The sequence below is a fragment of the Schistocerca piceifrons genome, chromosome 4 (genome assembly GCF_021461385.2).
Source record: "Schistocerca piceifrons isolate TAMUIC-IGC-003096 chromosome 4, iqSchPice1.1, whole genome shotgun sequence".
Lineage (NCBI taxonomy): Eukaryota > Metazoa > Arthropoda > Insecta > Orthoptera > Acrididae > Schistocerca > Schistocerca piceifrons.
In genome coordinates, this window is record NC_060141.1 from 754,107,219 (window position 1) to 754,125,735 (window position 18,517).

Consider the following 18,517-nt stretch of genomic DNA (forward strand, 5'->3'; position numbering starts at 1 on the left):
ACAGCTGATCTTGACGTCTCTGCCATGCCACAGATCTTGCACCACTGTTATCTTCCACAAATGTCGGAGTTTGATGTCCTCCTAACCTAGAACAACTTGTCCAATTCTAGTTCTGTTTAACGAATATCCTTTCATCTAGTAGCAGTGTCTTAGCAGCAAAATATATTAACGTTTACATCCATAGCAAAGGTCCTCGTTGACTTTTTATTTTAGTCAGAAATTCTTGGAGTTGTCCTTCATAGTTCCTATTTCTGGCCCACATGGAATATTTACCAGTTTGTCACAATTTAAGAACGGGGCTTGTGTCAATGCTGTACCAGTCTCCCTTTGAGTGAAAGGTATGGAACTTATTGTGGCTTCTTTTCCCGTCAGAATGGAGTTCAAGCAATTTTCACTCAAATGAGAGTTTCCTGTCCAAGCAACCCCCTTAAGCAGCAAAAAAAATGTTAAAATGTGTGTGAAATCTTATGGGACTTAACTGCTAAGGTCATCAGTCCCTAAGCTTACACACTACTTAACCTAAATTATCCTAAGGACAAACACACACACCCATACCCGAGGGAGGACTCGAACCTCTGCCGAGATCAGCCGCACAGTCTATGACTGTAGCACCTTAGATCGCTCGGCTTATCCTGCGCGGCCCCTCAAGCAGCGCTTGATGGAACCCATCAGACATTCGTAACAGCCTCCCTACCAAACTGCCTGTCATGGTATGTACTTCCAGGCGATTCCGTGGCGAGCACATTAGTACTGTACTTCAAAGTTCAGAGGAGCTCTCACAGTTCTGCGTTTTCTGCATGGAAAGTCGTAGCACAGTCTCAATAAACAGGAGGGTTTATTTATTAATTCTCTTAAAAATCATTTTTTAAGGAGCGAAAACGTGCTTCAGCACAACAAGTTCTGGAGAGAAGACTGCCGTTTTTCTGAAGCAGGAATACAATTCTGTACCCATTTTGCAGGTGTTGACACTCTGAACTCCTGCGAGATGGGGATGTCCATGGGTGTTAATTTTCGCTCTTGATGCTACCTGATGCCTGTTGTCTCCAAGTCGCAAAAGCAGTACGCTGACTCATCCTACATCTCATTGAATCCACCCTGACTGAAGCTGACTTGCGCAGTTAAGTGTAGTACCAGTTCTATTTCCGCTGACAACATATCAACTGTAGTAAGAAGAACCAGTGAAAATTATACATTAATTGGTTGTTTCAAGGTTGTAATTTTCTATTAGTAATCGACTCCGATCAGGACTTGAATAGTGTGGTCTTCAGAGGCCAGCCGTGCTGGGAAGCCGTGCGGTCTGAAGCGCTTGCCACGGTTCGCGAGGCTCTCCCCATCCTAGGTTCGAGTCCTTCCTTGGGCAAGGGTGTGTGTGATGTTAGTATAAGTTAGATTAAGTAGTGTGTAATCATAGGGAACGATGAACTCAGCAGTTTGGTTCCATAGGAACTTACCACAAAATCATCATCTTCACAGCCATGGATCTGCCAGACATGTCCCTTTCCTCAAGGCCGTATCTCCTACATCTTGTAGTAAAGTCGGCTGATATCACAATTTATTGCTGCTTTCTAAAGTTGTAACTGGTATGTGCGCATTTGTAGATTATCCTATCGTATCAAAATAAACCTTCTGTCTTGAGAATGACTCAGATATCGTTATCTATAGAGTTTTGGTGTTAGCGCCTAAGTTGTAGAGATTCGATCAGTGATTGGTGAATGAAACATGTTTGACTCCCTGTGTCTAGGGTAGAAAGTGTCAGGTTACTCCTACCAGCTGGTCCTCTGATGCCCACATAAGCAGTTTGCAAGTATTACATCATACACGGGATGCCCTTTCCCATTTGAAACACGGCATGATTAAGGCGCACGAATCAACAGTTCTTTTTCTTCAGGATATCTTGAAGATGTATGCCTCAGCCGCCTTCCATGAATGTATTATGTGTAATGATTAACTTGCCTCCCCTAGGTCAGCTGACTGGTACTCTACTCTTTGTTTACCATAGAGCCACGCCTGGAAGAAGGATTGCAAAGGGAACAAACTGTATGTTAACCTTTATTCATAACCTAATCACGGATAGCACTGTGATGTATGAATGTGTAGTTGATGAAAGTGCATGTGCGATCGTAGAATCAATAAAGCTTTCTTGTTTCTATTGCTTGAAGTGTGGGTATGTCCGTTGAATTTTAACCTTAAACATTATTTGTTCGTGACCAGCCGAGAAACAATGGTTTGTCCTGTTCCTATTAAAAGTTCGTCTTGCGATAGGTTCCCTCCGCAATCTTTCTTCCAGGCGTTGCTCTACGGTAAGTAAAGAGTAGGCCAATGGGGAATTTTCTACCGAACTCTTGTTTCGAATTTCGTTTGGTATCTCTTGCAAGTCTTTAGTAAAGGCCGCTGGTATATTTTAGCATTCACCCGATTCGGGGAAGCGTTTGGCGCTCCGGTGTTGTTTCTCGTGAGGGCAGGTCACGCGCCACCCCCACTCTGGGTTTATTTATTTATTTATTTATTGTTCCGTGGGACCAAATAAGGAGAAGTCTCCATGGTCATGGAACGAGTCAATACATGAAATTATAACACGATATTAGAAACAGATAAAATGAAATATAAAAAAAAACATATTCAGGTGACAAGTCGTAAGTTTAAATAAAGAAAATCAACAATGTAACACTAGAATTTGCTTAATTTTTTAGCTCTTCCAGGAGCTCCTCGACAGAATAGAAGGAGTGAGCCATCAGGAAACTCTTCAGTTTAGACTTAAAAGAGTTTGGGCTACTGCTAAGATTTTTGAGTTCTTGTGGTAGCTTATTGAAAATGGATGCAGCAGAATACTGCACTCCTTTCTGCACAAGAGTCAAGGAAGTGCATTCCACATGCACATTGGATTTCTGCCTAGTATTATCTGTGTGAAAGCTACTAACTCTTGGGAATAAGCTAATATTGCTAACAACAAACGACATTAAAGAAAATATATACTGTGATGGCAATGTCAGAATTCCCAGACTATTGAATAGGGGTCGACAAGAGGTTCTCAAACTTACACCACATACAGCTCGAACAGCCCGTCTTTGAGCCAAAAATACCCTTTTTGAATCAGAAGAATTACCCCAAAACATAATACCATAAGACATAAGCGTATGAAAATATGCGAAGTAGACTACTTTTCGTGTTGAATTGTCACTTATTTCAGATAATGCTCTAATGGTAAATAAAGCAGCATTTAGTTTCTGAACAAGATTCTGGACATGGGCTTTCCACAACAGCTTACTGTCTATCCGAACGCCTAGGAACTTGAGCTGTTCCGTCTCGCTTATAATATGCCCATTCTGTCTGATCAAAATATCGGTTCTTGTTGAATTGTGAGTTAGAAACTGTAAAAACCGAGTCTTACTGTGATTTAGCATCAAATTATTTTCCACAAACCAAGAAATTATTTCATGAACTACATTATTTGATACTGTTTCAATATTACACACAAGATCCTTCACTACCAAGCTGGTGTCATCAGCAAACAGAAATATTTTTGAATCACCTGAAATACTAGAAGGCATATCATTTATATAAATAAGAAACAGCAGTGGCCCCAGCACCGACCCTTGGGGAACGCCCCACTTAACAGTGCCCCATTGGGACTGAACATCACTACCACTCTCAATATTGCGGAGAATTACCTTCTGCTTTCTGTTCTTAAAGTAAGAGGCGAACCAATTGTAAGCTACTCCCCTTACTCCATAATGGTCCAACTTCTGCTGTAATATTTTGTGGTCAACACAGTCAAAAGCCTTCGTTAAATCAAAGAAAACACCTAGCGTTCGCAACCTTTCATTTAATCCGTCCAAAACCTCAAAGAGAAAAGAGAATATAGCATTTTTTTCAGTTGTTAAACCATTTCTAAAACTAAACTGAACATTTGACAGCAAATTATGTCAATTTAAATGCTCCAGTAACCTTGTATATACAACCTTCTCGAAAACTTTAGCAAACACCGATGGCATAGAAATAGGTCTAAAATTGTCAACATTATCTATGTCTCCCTTTTTATAAAGTGGCTTCACTACCGAGTACTTTAATCGGTCAGGAAACCGACCATTCCTAAAGGAAAAGTTACAGATATGGCTAAGTACTGGGCTAACATACATAGAACAATACTTCAGTATTCTGCTAGATACCCCGTCATATCCATGAGAGCTCTTGGTCTTTAGTGATTTAAATACTAACTCAATCTCCCTCTTGTCAGTATCTTGGAGGAGCATTTCAGGTAACAGTCTCGGAACACTTTTTTCTAAGAGCGCTATATGATTCCCTGTTGGGACTAGGTTTCTATTTAGTTCACCTGCTATATTCAGAAAGTGATTATTAAATACTGTACATATATGCGACTTATCAGTAACACGGACATTCCCACTACGCACTGATTCTATATCCTCGACCTGTCTCTGCAGACCAGCCAGTTCCTTCACGACTGACCATATGGTTCTAATTTTATCCTGAGACCTAGCTATTCTATCTGCATACCACATACTTTTTGCCTTCCTAATAACATTTTAAGCACCTTACAATACTGTTTGTAATGGGCTGCTGCATTTAGATTTTGACTGTTTCTAACGTTTTGATATACACTCCTGGAAATGGAAAAAAGAACACATTGACACCGGTGTGTCAGACCCACCATACTTGCTCCGGACACTGCGAGAGGGCTGTACAAGCAATGATCACACGCACGGCACAGCGGACACACCAGGAACCGCGGTGTTGGCCGTCGAATGGCGCTAGCTGCGCAGCATTTGTGCACCGCCGCCGTCAGTGTCAGCCAGTTTGCTGTGGCATACGGAGCTCCATCGCAGTCTTTAACACTGGTAGCATGCCGCGACAGCGTGGACGTGAACCGTATGTGCAGCTGACGGACTTTGAGCGAGGGCGTATAGTGGGCATGCGGGAGGCCGGGTGGACGTACCGCCGAATTGCTCAACACGTGGGGCGTGAGGTCTCCACAGTACATCGATGTTGTCGCCAGTGGTCGGCGGAAGGTGCACGTGCCCGTCGACCTGGGACCGGACCGCAGCGACGCACGGATGCACGCCAAGACCGTAGGATCCTACGCAGTGCCGTATGGGACCGCACCGCCACTTCGCAGCAAATTAGGGACACTGTTGCTCCTGGGGTATCGGCGAGGACCATTCGCAACCGTCTCCATGAAGCTGGGCTACGGTCCCGCACACCGTTAGGCCGTCTTCCGCTCACGCCCCAACATCGTGCAGCCCGCCTCCAGTGGTGTCGCGACAGGCGTGAATGGTGGGACGAATGGAGACGTGTCGTCTTCAGCGATGAGAGTCGCTTCTGCCTTGGTGCCAATGATGGTCGTATGCGTGTTTGGCACCGTGCAGGTGAGCGCCACAATCAGGACTGCATACGACCGAGGCACACAGGGCCAACACCCGGCATCATGGTATGGGGAGCGATCTCCTACACTGGCCGCACACCACAGGTGATCGTCGAGGGGACACTGAATAGTGCACGGTACATCCAAACCGTCATCGAACCCATCGTTCTACCATTCCTAGACCGGCAAGGGAACTTGCTGTTCCAACAGGACAATGCACGTCCGCATGTATCCCGTGCCACCCAACGTGCTCTAGAAGGTGTAAGTCAACTACCCTGGCCAGCAAGATCTCCGGATCTGTCCCCCATTGAGCATGTTTGGGACTGGATGAAGCGTCGTCTCACGCGGTCTGCACGTCCAGCACGAACGCTGGTCCAACTGAGGCGCCAGGTGGAAATGGCATGGCAAGCCGTTCCACAGGACTACATCCAGCATCTCTACGATCGTCTCCATGGGAGAATAGCAGCCTGCATTGCTGCGAAAGGTGGATATACACTGTACTAGTGCCGACATTGTGCATGCTCTGTTGCCTGTGTCTATGTGCCTGTGGTTCTGTCAGTGTGATCATGTGATGTATCGGACCCCAGGAATGTGTCAATAAAGTTTCCCCTTCCTGGGACAATGAATTCACGGTGTTCTTATTTCAATTTCCAGGAGTGTAATTGCCACTTTGTTCTACAAGCTATTCTTATCCCTCTAGTCAGCCACCAAGGCTGCCTGTTTGTGCTAGTACCCTGTTTTGAACGTTCAGACGGAAAGCAACTTTCAAAGAGCAAGAGAAAAGTCTTGAGAAAAGCATATCTATCGTCTACTGTATCAGCGCTATAAACATCTTGCCGCTCTTGTTCCTTGATAAGGTTTACAAAGGTCTCTACAGCAACTGGATCAGTTTTCCTAAACAGCTGATGACTATATTTAACACGTGTTGCAGCACAAAAATCTAAAAGATTAAAATTTGTGCATCATGATCTGAAAGGCCATTCACCTTTTTGCTAACAGAATGCCCTTCTAGTAATGAGGAATGAACAAAAATGTTGTCTATGGTTGTTCTACTGTTCCCTTGCACTCTCGTTGGAAAGAATACGGTTTGCATAAGATTATATGAATTAAGGAGGTCTACCAGCATCCTTTTCCTTACACAATCACTTATACAATTAATATTGAAGTCACCACATATAACTAACTTTTTGTATTTCCTATAAAGTGAACCAAGAACCTCCTCTAGCTTTAGCAAAAATGTTGTGAAATCAGAGTCTGGGGATCTATAAATGACAACAGTTAGAAGTTTAGCTCCATTAAATTTAACCACACCTGCGAAACATTCAAACACCTTTTCAGTGCAGTACTTTGAAACATCAATTGACTCAAATGGGATGCCGTTTTTCACATACATGGCTACTCCCCCACACCGCAAAGAGCTCCTCGAAAAGCTGGCAGCCAACCTGTATCCTGGTAAAGGAAGCCTCTGAATTATCTCCTTATTTAAGAAGTGTTGCATCAGGCCATAGGGCTGGCAAATTTTAAAAAGCTTCGAGATCTCTTGGTCTAGCGCGTACTGCTTCTAAGCGCACTTAGGATGAAACATTTTGCTTGCGATTCCAACTAGTCGTTTCTTCGGTTATTCGCGCAGTAATGAACTTCAGTTATCAAGGGATTTATGTGGCTAAACTTTGCGTCTGTAAAATTTATCGGTTTTCAAGCACGTTTTTGGAAGAGCGAGTCGTTTTCATTATCAGGAATCCGACAAAACATCAAATCTCCGACATCGCTGCCGCCGGAAAAAGATCAACGACGACTGAAGAGAATCATTCAACGTGACAGAAGTGCAACACTTCAGAAGATGGCTGTAGATTTCAATGCTGGGCATCAGCGAGTGTCAGCGTGTGAACCATTCAACGAACCATCATCGATATGGGCTTTCGCATCAGAAAGCCCACTCGTGTTATAAGGAATGTATCGGAACTCTCCATTACATTGATTAAATACTACACTGAGTATCGAAAACAATGCAACCAACTTAAGGCTATTTTTTGCATTGTGTAAGATTCTGCGATTCTCTAAGGAAATAAATAAGCACTCAGATATCGATAGTAACAATCTGAGGCTGAAACATCGGAGCGTGATTCTAAGCATTGTTGTAAGACGAGGTCTGTCTGCGAGAGTAAAATTTCAGTCAGTGTTGCCAATTTAGCGACTTTGTCGCTAGAAATGGCGACTTTTGCCTTCGTCTTAGCGACAAAAAAAACTTTTTAGCGACAAAAATTATTTAGCGACTTATCTGGCGACTTTTGGAGTACTGACGACTTTTGAAGTACAAATCAAAACTATTTTGGGCCAGTATTTTCATTAACAAAACTATTATTTTAACTATAGAATAGGTACGACACTGACTTTGTTCTAGATTTACTAAGTTAAATTAAGTTCTTAGCAGATCATGTAGCATTGTTCAGCATTTAGTAAACCTGGATGTGGGAATTGCCTAGAGTAAGAAAACCTTGACTATAGAACAATTCATTATTCATTACCCACTATCCTGTTATCGTCGATAGCGTATCGATCTATAATTCTTCAACTTTTGAACTCCCTTTATTTTTCGAATTGACAAAAAACATACGTAATATTAAGTATAATAAAATACATTTCTGTCCAGCGACCTCTAATTTTTCGAAATGTTAACTCGCAGTCAAATTATTACCACATGCACAGTGGTAACGCAAGAACGATTCGGTGGGGGTATCTCAGACACTATTACGTTTTAAACAACGAACAATAGGACTGATATCGAGTTACCGAGTGAGTAGATTGTTTCATGACCTCTAGTTCGCCTGAGTTTTAATGTATTTTCAGTGATTATAAATTGGTGAAACTTATGTTGTGGTGGCTTACATAATGAATTTACCGCAGAAGAAGAAGCAGTATGCTCAAAAATATCGGGTTGCGTGGGAAGCAGAACCTGAATTCAATGGGTGGCTGAAACCAGTCGTTGGAGACTTATCCAAGGCAAGATGTCAAGTATGTGCAACAGAGTTTTATGCTAAATTGTGTGATATTAAAAAGCATTCGAAAACTATTAAGCATAAACAAAAAATTGATTTTAAAATAACACTAACCACCTTACCTGTGAAAATTGTTCCGAAAACTACAGTTAGAATAGCAAGCAGAGCGGAAAGCGCCCTTTCTTTATTTATTGCTAAACATTATTCTATTTTAGCTGTAGATCATTTAGGAATACTGTGCAAGAAGGTGTGTTCCGGTGATGAGGGCGCTAAAAACATGCAATTACATCGTACAAAGTGCACTAACATTATAACTGAAGTTTTGGCTCCATATTTTACACAATCATTGGTTGAAGACATAGGTAACCAAAAATACAGTGCACTAATAGATGAATCCGCAGATGTATCAATGTCTAAAATGCTAGGTATCATTATACGGTACTATAGTGTAAACAACCAAACCATTAAATCAGCATTTCTCAAACTCGCTGTAGTATAAACTGCAGATGCAAGAAATCTGGCTGCTGTTCTTGTGAATTCTTTGAAAGATCTCAAACTTCCAATCGCTAATATGGTAGGAATTGGCACAGATAATGCTTCTGCAATGGTTGGAATAAACAATGGACTTTTCGAACAACTCAAGAGAGAATATGGTTTGAAGCATTTGGTATTGATCCGTTGCATTTGTCACTTTCTTCAGCTTGCAGTTTCACATGCCTCAGTTAATACTATACCTAGAAACATAGAGTTTCTTGTATGGGAAACCTACAATTGGTTCTCCATTTCACCCAAAAGACAAGAGGAATATAAAAAGGTTTATGAGACAATAAATTGTGGAAAACAGCCACTAACAATTCTGAAGGTCTGTGCAACACGTTGGCTTTCAATTGAACCGGCAATACGAAGAATTCTGGAGCAGTGGGAAGAACTAAAGCTACATTTTTCACTTGCCGTGGTTCAAGACAATTGTTACACTGCCGATCTTTTGTACAAGATGTATTGTGACGACTCGAATCATCTTTACATGTTTTACCTTAAACATGCTTTAAAAGACGTACAAATAGCAATAAAAGCTTTTGAAGGAGGAGACAATGACTCCACTAAATTTCTAGATACACTTATATTTCCCATGCAGTCACTAGGACAAAACATAGTTTTTCCAACTGTTGATTTGTTGACAACACCAGTTCCAAGCGAATGTATGTACGCAAATCCGAACCTTGGCTTTATGTTTGAACAGAAATTGTCTAAGTCAAGTTTGTCTGAAGAAAATAAAGTTTATTCGAAGGAGAGATGCATTCAGTTTAGTCTGAAACTCATAAAAGAAATTCAACAAAGACTGTCAAGTAACGTTATGATGCTGAAGAAAATGTCAAGGCTGAATGTTGAAGAACCACTAAAAGTGAATAAAAATAATGCTGTAGCGGATGTAGCCAAAGAATTGGGTTTTAGTGGCGATTTCATAGACGGTATGCTGCAAAAATGGCATAATATCAACTTGATTAGGTGGAATAACACTACTAAGACTCTTCGATTTTGGAGTGAGGTTTTGCAGTATAAAAATGCCGCAGGGCAGAATCCTTTTTCTTTGATTTCACAGCTAGCAATGACTGCTCTATGTCTACCGCATTCAAATGCAGTAGTGGAAAGAATATTCAGTTCTATGAACATTATAAAAACTAAACAACGTAACAGATTATCGTTAAAGACAATTAATGCTTTGATCACATTGAGAGACCAGCTGAAGAAACAAAATAAAGATTGAGCATCTTTTGACACCGTCAGACGTATTGAAGCTTATTGGAACGAACAAAAGTTACTGTCTTGCGACAAAACCAGTCGAACTGCAACATCATCTTTTGAGCGACGTTCAACCCTCTACATCAACTACAGTTCTGTCAGAGCATGAAACAGAAGAGTTATTCGATCTTCTGAGTGACGACGATGAATAGCTCACATACCGGTATGTATATATTTTGTAACCTAATTTGAGTTCTTGCTTTCTTTTGTTACAAATATACTTGTATATTTCTAGTATATTTGACTACTGTGATTGAAACAGCAATTTATGTGCTGCGTCAATTATGATAACATGTTTAATTAAACGTTAGCGTATTTTATATGTATGTTGTTGCTAGCGATGCATCATTTAATTAAGACAATATAGCAATTACGTACGAGACAATTTTTATTAATATTTTATAGCGCCCCCCCTCTCCCGCACCACCACCACTGGCTTATTGCACCATTCACATCACTAAATTTTCAGTACACCCCTAGTAAAATCAGTTTTAGCGACTTTCTAGCGACTTTTGATATTGAATCTAGCGACTCGGGTTTTTTAGAGTTGGCAACACTGATTTCAGTAGTCTTGTTCGAGAGCTCAAAGACGTCACGCTGCCCTCACGTCGGTGATGGCAGATCTTACCACAATCAAGGCATGATTTTATTTATATGGGCAGGAGAGAATTAAATGGCTTATCTACGCTTGAAGATGGAATTAAAGATAAAATTCGCAAGCATAGCGTAAAGCGCAATTGCAGGGTTAGGCTCGTGATAGTCGAGTTTGCAGCAATCCCATGTTTTGCTTATCGGCTAGAGAAGCCTCCTTATTCTCCAAATAATAATAATTATTCTCCACATCTAGTTTATGAATATGATGTGGTTATTAAATGTTAATGTAACTTTGAATTTTAAATAATTTATTAATCTGTCACTCAGCCATTACTGATACTTATAAGGTCATTGTCAGGCATTTCGTCGTTATCAATACTTGTCAAACTATTATTGAGTTCTGAAGTTTTTAAATAGACTTAATTTATGAAATCCCTTCTTACAAGTTACTTAGTAGTTAACAGGATCCGTCGATTGGACTGGGAAGTACTGTACCATTAATCATGGAAGCGCGAACGAATCTGGCATAGGTATGAGTATTCAAATACAGTAATATGTAAACAGGCAGAATACGACGTTGCGGTTACTGCTGCTACAATGACAGGTTATCAAGATTTAAGTGAGTTTGAACGTGGTGTTATAGTCAGCGCACGAGCGATGTGACACAGCATTTCTGAGGTAGCGATGAAGTGGGGATTTTACCGCACCACCATTTCACGAATGTACTGTGAATATCAGGAATCCGATAAAACATCAAATCTACGACATCGCTAGGGCCGAAAAAAGATCGTACAGAACGGGACCAATGATGACTGAAGAGAATTGTTCAACGTGAAACAAGTGCAACCCTTCCGCAACTTGCTGCAGGCTTCAACGCTGGGTCATCAACAACTGTCAGCGTGCGAACCACTCAACGGAACATCATCGATATGGCCTTTCTGAACCGAAGATTTACGCCTCACGTGGGCCCATCAACATCGACATTGGTCTGTTGATGACTCGAAATATTTGGCCTGGTCGGACGAATCTGTTTTCAAATTGTATCGAGCGGATGGACGTGTACGGGTATGGAGACAACTGCGTGAATCTATGGACTCTGCATGTCAGCAAGAGACTGTTCAACCTAATGGAAACTCTGTAATGGTGTGTGGCGTGTGAAATTGGAGCTATATGGGACCCTGATACGTCTAGACGCGACTCTGACAGGTGACACGTACGTAAGCATCCTGTCTGTTCACCGGCATCCATTTATGTCCATTGTGCATTGCGATGGACTGAGGCAATTCCATTAGGACAGTGCGACACCCCACGCGTCCAGTGGTGCTATACAGTGGCTCCAGTAACAATCTTCTGAGTTTAAACAGTTCCCCTGGCCACCAAACTCCGCAGAGATGAACATTATTGAGTATATCTGGGATGCGTTACGACGTGCTGTTCAGAAGAGAGCTCCACCCCCTCGTACTCTAGCGGATTTATGGACAGCCCTGTAGGATTCATTGTGTCAATTACCTCCAGCACTACTTCAGACATTAGCCGAGTCCATGCCACGTCTTGTTGCGGCGCTTTTTCGTGCTCGCCGGGGCCCTATACGGTATTAGGTATGTGTACCAGTTTCTTTGGGTCTTCATTATATGTCTATAACTGAGTGAAGGGATCAACGATGAACTTATGTGACGTCCTCTACGACAAAATGCACCGAACAATAACGAAATAAAACGCAGAAAAGTATTTTTTAGTCTATATTGTTTACGTCACTGGTCACGTTATTTAATTTATATGACATTTGAGAGGTAAATTAGTGGAAAAATCGTCCCACGTACATTTTCATGAATGTCATATGTTATTTGACTATTTGTTTGCCTGTTTTAAATAAATTTTCAAGGCCTTGGGACAGATTTGGAAAGCCCAAGTCAAATCTCGGTAAATAATGATGCGAATGGCGTTATTCACAATCAGTAATATAGTAAGTCACAATGTGCCGGACCACAAGAGTAGCAATTACTCACCGGATGTGCTCTCGACATCACGTGTTACAGGATGGTATTTGTCATACAGACATGGAAGACATAAACTGAAACTTCATGTTAATACAAGTGTTTTTTTCATTATATTACCTCTCAAATGTCATATAAATTAAATAATATGACCAGTGATGAAAAACATGTAGATTAAAAAATAAGTGTTAGAGGGAGCCGATCCATCGCCTCACACACGTTCGTCTTAGAAACCCGAACGCTTCTTAACCCCCATGAGCTCTAACGTCCGGCGCCTATGCACAGATACATAAGGAACATGATAGACGTGGAAAACTTCTCTTACGATTTTCTCGGAATTTCCAGAGTTGTGCACCGTACTACTTGCATAGTATTTTGCTTTAATGGCCTACTAAAGGTATACAAAGTTTGACGTAAGTCTGCGATCCCGGCATAGCGGCCTCCCCTTGTGAGAGCAGACTGGGCTGTTACAGACCGCGTTTCAAGTTCCGCAGCGCGATGAAGCATTAAAGCAACGAGGAGAGGAGGTAGTAAAAGTTTCGGAAAAGGAGGAGTTGCTAACCACTGCCGTTGAGCGACTTCCTCTCTGTGCAGATGAAGACTCTCCTTCACCTTGCAGACGAAGAAGAGCGCTAGCGAACTGACAGGGAACTGCGTTGGTCGCCCGTTCTCCTAAGCTTAAGGCGAGTGACGTAAACATGTAGTGGCCCTGAAGTGCAGTGCCACCGGGCTTCAGGACTATGTACCGTCAGGGCTTGCTATTCCGTCTCTTTTACTGTAAAGACTTCTCCGTTTTAAATATGGTTTCACTCTTTTAACGATTTCTACTTCTATATTTTATGGATAACTGAATGAAATATTATTATAATGTGTATCGTATTTTACGGTTTTCCCAAGTGAGGAATGTCTTACAGCGGACGCGCCCATCTAGCAGTCTCTTTAATACATCGGTTACATGGAGTAGTGTAATGGTTACACAGTAGATAAATCCCGAAAGTTGCACTAGGACTGTTGATATTTTCAAAAACATAGGGAATCCGATATATAGACAAAAAAAAAAGAAAAAAACATTACCTTCTCTCATATATCGAAATAAACCATCGATATACTGACGGAAAAAAATAAGACATAACGGCCACAAAAAAATGTCTGCAGTACATTGTAAATATACTGTCGGTTTTGAAGCTGTATATTGAAGTATTGATTAGATATTCCGTACATCAACAAGCTAGCAGCCTTCTTTTCCCCTTGCAGCAAAACTGAAAGCAAAACGATGCAAGTTCACGCTTGGTGATAAGCACTTTACTAACATTGATAAATTGATGTGAGTGTCACAATAAAAACCGATGGGTCCATTGTTCATTGTCGTCACATATCGAATTTTTTTCCGAAACACACCTTGTCGGCTTCCCCGTTTCTTTATTTTTGCCAACGCCAGCGACCTAGCAGTTGTGGTGAAGTTAAACATTGCAGTTGCTTTTCGTAGCGCCGAGCGCCCATTACGTCATCTAATTCCTCTGACACGTCTCTGTCCACCACAAAGGACAATCTCGTCATTTAGACTTTAGTTCATTCTTTTCAAAAACTGTTTTTGAAGGATGTCGATGTGAAGAAATAGTACACAAATCGCGTTAAAAGTTGTTTTTTAACTCTACTGACGTGCTATTTCTTTACATCGGAAATTTTATTATTCCATTCACACACCCCCGCCCACCCCCACCCCCCCACCCCCTCCCCACCTCACCACCCCACGCCGCAATGCAATCGGACTACTTCTTTTGTGCTAGTTGTTCTCCCTTCACGCAGTCAAAGAGAAAGACTGGGTATGATGAAAGATCGAAACGTAGTAAGACTCCTTCACACAGTCAAAGTAAAATTATGGTCAACAACAATTTTTAAAAAATGAAAACAACCTCAAATATTTACCGAAAATCGTGAAAATAATAAAACACAAATAAAAATATCGGCACTCGACATTGCAGTTTTGACATCGATATACCGATATATTGTGGGGAAGAATATCGTCGATATGTATCGACATGTTTTGGAAAAAAATTGTCAACAGCCCTAGTTTGGACTGGCGCTGTCTGCTGGATGGTCGATGGGTTTGCTAGCTAGGTAATCGCTCTGCGCCTTTTGTCATTTGCTGTTTGACACTGTCTTAGCCATCGCGTTAGTTCGGCACTGGACTTTTGACGCTGTTTGTGCGCGGGCATTCCTCTGACTTGCGTTTCCTATTATTCCGTGCACATTTACGAGTCATATAAGACAACAAAAAATTTTCAATTTTCAGTTTAATACCGATTTTCACTTATATTACAGCGAATAGTTTTATCTCAGTTAGTGTTCTAGTAGTGCTCTATAAGTGTGAACACCCGGGTCAACGTCCTAGTTAAACGCGTTTCCACGCTACATCAATTTACAACTTCAGACAAAGCTAATGCATAACAATCAGCGCATGCACCTACACTGGTACTACTGTATGACGTCACTGCAAAAACAAATACTGCGCGAAGAAGACATAGAGAGAAATGTTTCAGTTGCACGGTTAACCATTGTTGACCTCTTGTTAGTATCGTAGTCATTAGCCATTCAAATCTAAAAGAATTTTGAAACTTCCTGGCAAATTAAAACTGTGTGCCGGATCGAGACTCGAACTCGGGACCTTTGCGTTTCGCGGGCAAGTGCTTCGCAGGAGAGCTTATGTAAAGTTTGGCGAGGTACTGGCGGAAGTAAAGCTGTGAGGACGGGGCGTGAATCATGCTTGGGTAGCTCAGTTGGTAGAGCACTTGCCCGCGAAAGGCAAAGGTCCCGAGTTCGATTCTCGGTCCGGCACACAGTTTTAATCTGCCATGAAGTTTTATATAAAATTGTTTTATGAATATATAGACAGTAGTTCAACTACCAGAGATTAATGTGTAAAGCATTTGCTGAACAAAAGAAGCTTTACGCTATTCGTTTATTAGTTTCAACCGGCGAGCGAGTACACTTTTCACCTCTAAAGCGCGAGATTCTCTTAACACCGGGTTCTTTTCTGTTGCATCCCTGACGATTGGACCATGTGAGGTGGTTGGGGTCTGGCTGGCTGTAGAAAATATTCCAGCCAGGGAAAGGCTGACCATCACTGCTGCCTGCATCGAGGCTGATGCGGACTCGAGTCAACAGCTGGAAAGAGCAAACCACAGGCAGTTGAAGGAGCGCAAGACAGGAGGTAAAATATCCTCCGGTAAGAAAAGTACAGCAGGAAAACTGACTTCCCGGAGCGTTGGTGAAAGTGACGGAAAGATATAGAATTCTCACCATTTATACGCTCATTTAGTCTCAGTCTGTCTCCACAATCTTAACAGCTAGAAATATGACCGCGCCTACCCGTCATCTCTGATTTCGTACAACTTCATGGTACTATAGGAGAACTGGTCCAGGATGAGCAGTGATGGTGTGTGGTGGTGGTGGTGGTGAGCACTCGCAGCCATAGTCGAGATACTTTTGCGTAACTTTATTCACAAGACCATAAATGCTAGCGCTGTCGATAACGAATCCATACATCGATATATCGATGATTTATCCAAAACATATTGGTGATATCACCGACACGTATCGCGGACACCGATATATCGATATCAAAAGGACAATATCGAATGTCGATTATTTATTTTATTTTATATGTTTTTCGCAATTTTCAGTACATATTTGAAATTGTTGTTTTTAAGTTGTTGTAGAACACAATTTTACTTCCACTGTGTGCAGGTGTCTTACTACTTTTTGAGCTTTCAAATTCAAATGGCTCTGAGCACTATGGGACTTAACTTCTTAGGTCATCAGTTCCGTAGAACTTAGAACTACTTAAACCTAACTAACCTAAGGACATCACACACATCCATGCCCGAGGCAGGATTCGAACCTGCGGCCATAGCGGTCACGCGGTTCCAGACTGTAGCGCCTAGAACCGTTTTGAGCTTTCATCACGCCCAGTCTGTCTCTTTGACTGTGTGAAGCAAGTAAAGATGGCACAAAGAAGAAGTCCAATCGCACTGGGGGAAGGAGGTGTGAATGAAATAACATATCCGATGCGAAGAAATAGCACACCAGTTGCGTCAAGAAACAATTTTTACGGCAACTAGTGTGCTGGTTCTTCAAATCGGCTTTCCTCAAAAACAGTTGATGAAACTGCTGAACAAAAATCTAAACGACAACGTTGGTCTTTGCGGTGGACCGAGACGTCTGCGGCGAAATATTGACGTAATCGGCGCTACCAGCAGAAACTGCAACGTTTAACTTCACCACGCAATTTTGACACTACGACTACTAGTGAGCAAAGTGGTTGTTGCCAAACGTGACGTATTTCCCTTTCAATTCCTGCTCTAAGGGGGATAAGGAGCTTGTTAGCTTGTTGATAAATCAATATTTAAATGTAAAATTCTAAAAACCTGTTTCGCCTTTATAGTCCATAAATGTTAGTTTAACTTGAGTTCTGGCGGCAACCCATGGTACTATGAGATATCAGGGCCCCATATCGTATCGCTGACGGGAATTAACTCAACAAGGTTCATGAGATCATGAATGTTCTAATGTTCTGGAACTGCTCATCTACCTCACTTAAATTTTACTTCTAAATGACTTTAAAGTAATCACTAGGTACCACAATACTTGACTGTAGCACGGCAAGAACACCAGTTTGATGTGGAAGGATTGTGACAGACAGACAACACTAAAAAAAACTGGATCAAAGCAAAAACAAGAATTATTATACTGGGAGTGTTGTGACTTGGCGAGACAGCCAAGCCACTATGAGGTAGCCGAAAGGGCACGCGTTTAAGCTCACGCAGCCTGGCGTGAGGTCTGGAACAGGACACGGAAATGAGAACTTAGAAAAACGTACGTAGCTTCTGGAATACTTAACTTTAATCCATAATTGGTGAACATCGGTCTAACGGTACATGCATCACAAGATAAATAGCAATTGATAATGGCGCCTTGCTAGGTCGTAGCAAATGACGTAGCTGAAGGCTATGCTAACTATCGTCTCGGCAAATGAGAGCGTAATTTGTCAGTGAACCATCGCTAGCAAAGGCGGCTGTACAACTGGGGCGAGTGCTAGGACGTCTCTCTAGACCTGCCGTGTGGCGGCGCTCGGTCTGCAATCACTGATAGTGGCGACACGCGGGTCCGACGTATACTACCGGACCGCAGCCGATTTAAAGGCTACCACCTAGCAAGTGTGGTGTCTGGCGGTGACACCACAGGGAGTATGAATTAGAAAACGCCCTCAGTTACAAATTTTTGAATTTCATTAAATACACGATGCATTTCTGACCCTGTGGGCTCGTCATCAGGTGTATCTTATTTAATAGAGGGTTTATTTTTTCTCTTGAATGAGGAGAACTGCATATTCGTGACATGAAAAGGTTTCATGTTAGGTTAGGAATTTCGTAAGTCAAATGCGTAAAATATGTGTGAAATAGTGGAAAAAATGAAAAATGTAAATTTTCCACATAATCCAAAAAAAGCATTTTTAACTTTTTAGCACCATCATACATGCTTTTCCCCAACCTGTTCATACATATCAATTCACTCAAGAGGCACATTTGCAAACACATGATTTTAAACATTTTACAGATGTTTTTGTATATAGTGCAATCAAAGATGAATTTATTCGTAGTGCCAGAGATCTAATACTAAAAAATTAACATACGCAGGGAATAACCTTAGAATAGGTCTTTAAAATTACCGAAATAACTTTGGCTTGCGAACTCCTG

General features: G+C 41.6%; 1 non-coding gene across 1 annotated transcript; it reads left to right on the forward strand.

Moving 5' to 3' along the window:
• Nucleotides 1–15,522: 15,522 nt before the first annotated feature.
• Nucleotides 15,523–15,597, forward strand: Trnas-cga. Its single transcript has one exon. It is a non-coding gene; the product is annotated as a tRNA-Ser (tRNA).
• The last annotated feature ends 2,920 nt before the right edge of the window (nt 15,598–18,517 follow it).